The sequence below is a fragment of the Rutidosis leptorrhynchoides genome, chromosome 4 (assembly GCF_046630445.1).
Source record: "Rutidosis leptorrhynchoides isolate AG116_Rl617_1_P2 chromosome 4, CSIRO_AGI_Rlap_v1, whole genome shotgun sequence".
In the NCBI taxonomy this organism is placed as follows: Eukaryota; Viridiplantae; Streptophyta; class Magnoliopsida; order Asterales; family Asteraceae; genus Rutidosis; species Rutidosis leptorrhynchoides.
In genome coordinates, this window is record NC_092336.1 from 10,590,546 (window position 1) to 10,599,595 (window position 9,050).

The window sequence follows — 9,050 nt, forward strand, 5'->3', positions numbered from 1 at the left end:
TTCAATTTTAAAACAAACCATAACCTTTATTTTATCGATAAAGGTTTAAAAATATTACGACAATTATCAAATAATGATAATATAAAATATAGCATTTTCACACGATTATTACATAATGGTTTACAATAATATTACACATCAATTTAAGTCTTCGAATGCAGTTTTTAAACAATATTATACAAGCATGTTGACTCCAACTCTTGTCCATAAATTAGCATGCAACAGCGAAAGCTCTTAATAATCACCTGAGAATAAACATGCTTTAAACGTCAACTAAAATGTTGGTGAGTTATAGGTTTAACCTATATATTTATCAAATCGTAATAATAGATCACAAGATTTCATATTTCCATTTCTCATAAACAACATGCAATCTGCATAAAAGTTATTCATATGATGAACACCTGGTAACTGACCTTAACAGGATGCATATAGAATATCCCCATCATTCCGGGACTCTCATCGGACATAATAAATTGAAGGACTAAAGATTCCGTAACTCGGATGAGGCTTGTTGGGCAAAATAAATCTATCTTTAGGATTCGCGTCAATTGGTGGCAATTATAATAAACACCAATTCTTAGGCTACCAAGCTAAAAAGGGGCATATTCGGTTCGATAATTGAACATAGAATGTAATTTTGATCACATGTGTCTATTTTGTAAAACATTTATAAAACTGCATGTATTCTCATCCCAAAAATAATAGATTTTAAAAGTGGGACTATAACTCACTTTCACAGATTTTTCCTTCGTTGGAAATAAGACTTGGCCACTGGTCGATTCACGAACCTATAACAAATATATACATATATATCAAAGTATGATTTAAATATATTCACAACATTTTTTATTACGTTTTTATGATTTAAGTTTGTTAAGTTCACAGTCCTCGTTAGTAACCTACAACTAGTTGTCCACAGTTAGATGTGCTGAAATAAATCAATATATATTATCTCGAATCAATCCACGACCCAGTGTATACAAGTCTCAGGCTAGATCACAACTCAAAGTATATATATTATTTTGGAATCAACCTCAACCCTGTATAGCTAACTCAAACATTACTGCATATAGAGTGTCTATGGTTGTTCTGAAATATACATATAGATGGGTCGATATGATATGTCAAAACATTGCATACGTGTCTATGGTATCCCAAGATTACATAACATGTATAATACAATATAAATTAGTTAGGTTAAGTTTAGTCTAGATTTGTTACAAAATTTTCGTAGCTAAAACTAGCAAATTTATCCAATTTTGTTATAACCGTCATTTCTTCGTTTCAAATCCGTTTTGAGTGATTCAAGTTGCTATGGTTTCATAATGAACTGAAATTTATGAAACTAAACAGAAAAAGTATAAGTTTATAGTCAGAAATACAGGTTACAAGTCATTTTTAAAGAGGTAGTCATTTCCGTCGAAAGAACGACATCTTGATGACCATTTTGAAAAACATACTTCCACTTTGTTTTTAACCATGATTTTTGGATATAGTATCATGTTCATATGTAATATCATTTTTCCAGAAAACAAACTTCCAATTCAAAGATTAAGATAGTTTTTATTTTTCTAACCCAAAACAGCCCCCGGTTTCACTACGACGGCGTATGTCCGGTTTTACGGTGTTCTTCGTGTTTCCGGGTTTTAAATCATTAAGTTAGCATATCATATAGATATAGAACATGTGTTTAGTTGATTTTAAAAGTCAAGTTAGAAGGATTAACTTTATTTGCGAACAAGTTTAGAATTAACTAAACTATGTTCTAGTGATTACAAGTTTAAATCTTCGAATAACATAGATTTATATGTATGAATCGAATGATGTTATGAACATCATTACTACCTCAAGTTTTATGGATAAACCTACTGGAAAAGAGAAAAATAGATCTAGCTTTAAAGGATCCTTTGATGGCTTGAAAGTTCTTGGAGTAGAATCATGACACGAAAACAAGTTCAAGTATGATTTCCACTCGAAATAAGATTGTTATAGTTATAGAAATTGAATTAAAGTTTGAGTATGAGTATTACCTTGAATTAGAAAGATATCTTACTGTAAATAAGAAAGATTTCTTGAGATTAGATGATCACTTGAAATGAATTTGCAAGATTGGAAGTAAGCTAGCAAGTTTGAAAGATTTCTTGAAGTGTTCTTGAATGGTTGTTTTTATGATGATTAAAGCTTGTAATTGAAGCTAAAAGATGGTGGAAATGCTTGGAGATGATCAAGTATGATGTTAGGAGTATTTTGAGAGAGAATTTGGAGTGTAATTATGAGAAAATGGAATGGAAAAATGGGGTGAAATCATAAAAACATGATTACTTGTTATAAAGAAAAAAAAAGATCCTTAAGTTTGTTTTAGCTCATTAATCATACAAGTTGTTAAATAATGGTTCCACATGTTTTTGACTCTAATATGGCTTCTAATAATGAATGATTAAAGGTGTATATACCAATAGTAAATACATGTAGAAGCTGTGTATTGTACGAGTACGAATACGGGTACATACGAGTAGAATTGTTGATGAAAATGAATGAGAATGTAATTGTGAGCATTTTTGCTAAGTAGAAGTACTTTGATATGTGTCTTGAAGTCTTTCAAAAGTGTAATAATACATATTAATAAACTACATGTATATACATTTTAACTGAGTCGTTAAGTCACCGTTAGTCGTTACATGTAAGTGTTGTTTTGAAACCTTTAAGTTAACGATCTTGTTAAATGTAATTAATCCATTGTTATAATACTTAAATAAGATGTTAAATTGTTATGTTATCATAATAACATGGTGTATAAATATATCTTAACATCATATATATATGTTAAAATACTATTACAACGATAATCGTTACATATATGTCTCATTTCGAAATCCTTAAGTTAGTAGTCTTGTTTTTACATATTTATTTCATTGTTAACACACTTAATGATTTACTTAATTATCATTTTATCATGTTAAATATAGTGTAACAATATCTTAATATGATACATATGTATTTAGTAAGACGTTGTTATAACGATAATCGTTATACATATATATCATTTTCGAGTTTCTTAAATCAATAACCTCATTTGTTTGTATATAACTCATTGTTAACATATTTATGGAGATACTTACTTATCATAATCTCATGTTAACCACATATATATATATATATATATATATATATATATATATATATATATATATATATATATATATATATCCATTTATATAACATCATGTAGATTTTACAAGTTTTTAACGTTCGTGAATCGCCGGTCAACTTGGGTGGTCAATTGTCTATATGAAACTCATTTCAAATAATCAAGTCTTAACAAGTTTGATTACTTATCATGTTGGAAACATTTAATCATGTAAATATCAATCTCATTTAATATATATATACATGGAAAAGTTCGGGTCACTACAGTACCTACCCGTTAAATAAATTTCGTCCCGAAGTTTTAAGCTGTTGAAGGTGTTGACGAATCTTCTAGAAATAGATGCGGGTATTTATTCTTCATCTGATCTTCATGTTCCCAGGTGAACTCGGGTCCTCTACGAGCATTCCATCGCACCTTAACAATTGGTATTTTATTTTGCTTAAGTCTTTTAACCTCACGATCCATTATTTCGACGGGTTCTTCGATGAATTGAAGTTTTTCATTGATTTGAATTTCATCTAACCAAATAGTGAGATCTTTTTTAGCAAAACATTTCTTCAAATTCAAGACGTGGAAAGTGTTATGTACAGCCGCGAGTTGTTGTGGTAACTCAAGTCGGTAAGCTACCGATCCGACACGATCAATAATCTTGAATGGTCCAATGTACCTTGGATTTAGTTTCCCCCGTTTACCAAATTGAACAATGCCTTTCCAAGGTGAAACCTTAAGCATAACCATCTATCCAACTTCAAATTCTATGTCTTTTCTTTTAATGTCCGCGTAACTCTTTTGTCGACTTTGGGTGGTTTTCAACCGTTGTTGAATTTGAATGATCTTCTCGGTAGTTTCTTGAATTATCTCCGGACCCGTAATCTGTCTATCCCCCACTTCACTCCAACAAATTGGAGACCTGCACTTTCTACCATAGAGTGCTTCAAACGGCGCCATCTCAATACTCGAATGGTAACTGTTGTTGTAGGAAAACTCTGCTAATGGTAGATGTCGATCCCAACTGTTTCCAAAATCAATAACACATGCTCGTAGCATGTCTTTAAGCGTTTGTATCGTCCTTTCGCTCTGCCCATCAGTTTGTAGATGATAGGCAGTACTCATGTCTAGAGGAGTCCCTAATGCTTGTTGTAATGTCTGCCAGAATCTTGAAACAAATCTGCCATCCCTATCAGAGATAATAGAGACTGGTATTCCATGTCTGGAGACAACTTCCTTCAAGTATAGTCGTGCTAACTTCTCCATTTTATTATCTTCTCTCATTGGCAGAAAGTGTGCTGACTTGGTGAGACGATCGACTATTACCCAAATAGTATCATAACCACTTGCAGTCCTTGGCAATTTAGTAATGAAATCCATGGTAATGTTTTCCCATTTCCATTCCGGGATTTCAGGTTACTGAAGTAGACCTGATGGTTTCTGATGTTCAGCTTTGACCTTAGAACACGTCAAACATTCTCCTACATATTTAGCAATATCGGCTTTCATACCCGGCCACCAAAAGTGTTTCTTGAGATCTTTGTACATCTTTCCCGCTCCGAGATGTATTGAATATCTGGTTTTATGTGCTTCCTTAAGTATCTTTTCTCTCACATCTCCAAACCTTGGTACCCAAATTCTTTCAGCTCTATATCGAGTTACGTCTTCCCGAATATTAAGGTGTTTCTCTGACCCTTTGGGTATTTCATTTTTCAAATTCCCTTCTTTTACAACTCCCTGTTGCGCCTCCTTTATTTGAGTAGTAAGGTTAGTACGAATAATTATATTCATAGCTTTTACCCGTATAGGTTCTCTGTCCTTTCTACTCAAAGCGTCGGCTACCACATTCGCCTTCCCCGGGTGGTAACGAATCTCGAAATCATAATTATTCAATAACTCAATCCATCTACGCTGCCTCTTATTCAGTTGTTTCTGATTAAATATCTGTTGAAGACTTTTGTGGTCGGTATATATAATACTTTTGACCCCATATAAATAGTGTCTCCAAGTCTTTAATGCAAAAACAACCACGCCTAATTCCAAATCATGTGTCGTATAATTCTGCTCGTGAATCTTCAATTGTCTAGACGCATAAGCAATTACCTTCGTTTGTTGCATTAATACACAACCGAGACCTTGCTTTGAGGCGTCACAATATATCACAAAATAATCATTCCCTTCAGGCAATGACAATATAGGTGCCGTAGTTAACTTTTTCTTCAACAATTGAAACGCTTTCTCCTGCTCATCCTTCCATTTGAATTTCTTCCCTTTATGCGTTAATGCAGTCAAGGGTTTTGCTATTTTGGAAAAATCTTGGATGAATCTTCTGTAGTAACCAGCTAGTCCTAAAAATTAGCGTATATGTTTCGGAGTTTTCGGGGTTTTCCATTTTTTAACAATTTCAATCTTCGCCGGATCCACCTGAATACCTTCTTTGTTCACTATGTGACCAAGGAATTGAACTTCTTCCAACCAAAATGCACCCTTTGAAAATTTAGCGTACAGTTTTTCTTTCCTCAACAACTATAGCACTTTCTCAAATGTTCTTCGTGCTCTTGATCATTCTTTGAGTAAATAAGTATGTCATCGATGAAAATAATGACAAACTTTTCAAGGTATGGTCCACACACTCGGTTCATGAGGTCCATAACCACAGTTGGTGCGTTAGTCAACCCAAACGGCATAACCATAAACTCGTAATGACCGTAACGAGTTCTGAAAGCAGTCTTCAGAATATCATCCTCCTTTACCCGCATTTGATAATACCCAGAACGTAAATCAATCTTCGAATAAACTGACGATCCTTATAGTTGATCAAATAAGTCGTCGATTCTCGGTAGTGGATAACGGTTCTTGATGGTAAGTTTGTTCAACTCTCGGTAGTCGATACACAACCTGAATGTACCATCCTTCTTTTTGACAAACAAAACAGGAGCTCCCCATGGTGATGTACTTGGTCGTATGAAACCACGTTCTAAAAGCTATTGTAGTTGGCTTTGGAGTTCCTTCATTTCACTGGGTACGATTCTGTATGGAGCACGAGCTATTGGTGCAGCTCCTGGTACAAGATCTATTTGAAATTCCACAGATCAGTGTGGAGGAAGTCCCGGTAATTCTTTCGAAAATACATCGGGAAATTCTTTTACGACGGGAACATCATTGATGTTCTTCTCTTCGGTTTGTATTTTCTCGACGTGTGCTAGAACGGCATAGCAACCTTTTCTTATTAGCTTTTGCGCCTTCAAGTCACTAATAAGGTTTAGCTTCGCGTTGCTCTTTTCTCCGTACACCATTAAGGGTTTTCCTTCTTTTCGTACAATGCGAATTGCAATTTTGTAACATACAATCTCTGCTCTCTCCTTTTAAAACCAGTCCATGCCAATTATCACATTAAAACTCCCTAACTCTACTGGTATCAAATAAATCTTAAACGTTTCGCTAACCAGTTTAATTTCTCGATTCCGAGATATTTTATCTGCCGAAATTAATTTACCATTTGCTAATTCGAGTAAAAATTTATTATTCATAGACGTCAATGGACCACTTAATTTAGCAAAAAAATCTCTACTCATATAGCTTCTATCCGCATCCGAATCAAATAAAACATAAGCAGGTTTTTCATCGATAAGAAACGTACCCGTAACAAGCTCCGGGTCTTCCTGCGGTTCTTCCGCATTAATGTTAAAAACTCTCCCACGGCTTTACCCATTATTATTTCCCTGGTTTGGGCACGTAGTTTTGTAGTGGCCCTTCTTTCCGCATCCGAAACAAATAATATGGGCAGTATTTGTTCTTTTAGTCACTGGTCCGAATGCTTCACACTTCGCTGCAGCATGACCCTTCCTATTACATTTGGTACATACTACTTCACAAAATTTACCCGGATGATATCCTTCATACCTATAGAATGGAATTTTCTGATTGTTGTTGTCATTGTTGTTATTGAGATTGCTATTGGGATTGATGTTGTTGTTATTATTGTTGGGACGTTTGGTGAAGTTATTGTTGTTGGGACGCTTGTTGTAGTTGTTGTTGGGATTGCGATTGTTGTTGTTGCGATTGATGTTGCGGTTGTTGGGATAGTTGTTGCGATTGTGGTTGTGATTGTTGTTGTTGTATTGGTAACTCTTGTCACTGTTTTCCTCCCACTTTCTCTTAACTTGTTTCGTGTTGGCCTCTTCGACCGCATGTTCTTTAATCCTTCCCTCAATCTGATTTATGAGTTTGTGAGCCATTCGACTTGCCTTTTGTATGGAGGCGGGCTCGTGTGAACTCACATCTTCTTGAATCCTTTCTGGTAACCCTTTTACAAATGCGTCAATCTTCTCCTCTTCATCTTCGAACGCTCTTGGACACAATAGGCTCAACTCTGTGAATCGTCGTTCGTACATGGTGATGTCGAAACCTTGCGTTCGTAATCCTCTAAGCTCTACCTTAAGCTTATTGACCTCGTTTCTGGGACGATACTGCTCGTTCATCAGGTGCTTGAATGCTAACCACTGTAGTGCGTAAGTAGCATCTTGTCTCACCTGCTTGAGATAGGTGTTCCACCATGTTAACGCAGTACCTGTGAAGGTATGCATAACGTACTTTACTTTGTCTTCTTCAGTACATTTACTTATGGCAAACACCGATTCAACCTTTTCAGTCCACCGTTTTAATCCAATTGGACCTCCGGTTCCATCAAATTCCAAAGGTTTACAGGCAGTGAATTCTTTGTAGGAGCATCCTACCCGATTTCTTATGGAATTAGTTCCACTGCTAGAACCAGAGTTATTGTTGTTATTTTGCATTGCGGCCTGCACTGTGGCTATGTTAGCAGCAAGGAAAACACGGAAGTCTTCCTCACTCATGTTCAAGTTCTGACGAGTCGTCGGTGCCATTTCCTTCAAAAATAGCCAAAAGAATTGAGTTAATCATATAGAATTTAAGAGTAGTCAATAGTATTTCGTAGCATAATATGAACTCTTTTATAAAAGATTTTTCTTCATATTAGTGTTTTATAAGTTTTAATTCGGGTAATACCTACCGTTAAGTTCATACTTAGTAGCTACTATAGAATTCAACTACTACGATTCTATATGAAAAACTAAATACAATAATATTTCGCGTTCAAACTTTTATACAATATTTTTACCAATTTACAATACTGCTATTTTACATATAGCATGAAATATAGCACACAAAAACTTTGATACAAAACAGTTGTGACAACAATCCTAGTTAATACGCAACTCGTTCAGCAAAGGCAATAAAAACACGTAATTCATAAGTCCAGAAACAAGTCATGCATTCTGGTTTTACTAAGACTACTTCCCATCCATGGTCTTGTGGAACATAACCGTTGTGGCCGTTGACAAGATAGCATGTTATAACGTCATCAAAGGGACGAGGGTTTCGTATTGCCCAACAGGCCCGTAACAATCTAAAAACCTTGCTTCTCACCCCAACTACCGAATCCGTCACTTGTGGGAAGGTTTTATTTAAAAGTTGTAATCCGATGTTCTTTTTCTCACTTTGGTGAGAAGCGAACATCATTAACCCGTAAGCATAACATGCTTCTTTATGTTGCATGTTAGAAGCTCTTTCTAACTCACGAAGTCCTATGTTGGGATATGTTGAGTCAAAATAGGTTCTTAACCCGTAGCGTAAAATTGCATTTGGGTTTCCCGCATTTAACGCTTTAAAGAAAACACGGTGTAACTTACGGTGTCCCCAATGTGATATACCCCATCTTTCAAATGAAATCCTTTTATAAACTAAGGCATGCCTGGAACGTTCTTCAAATGTTCTACAAACTAATTTTGCCGTAAATAATTGTGCCGACGAATTCTGACCGACTTTAGACAAGATTTCATCAGTCATGTCCCCGGGTAGGTCTTCTAAAATTTTTGGTTGCCTATCCTTA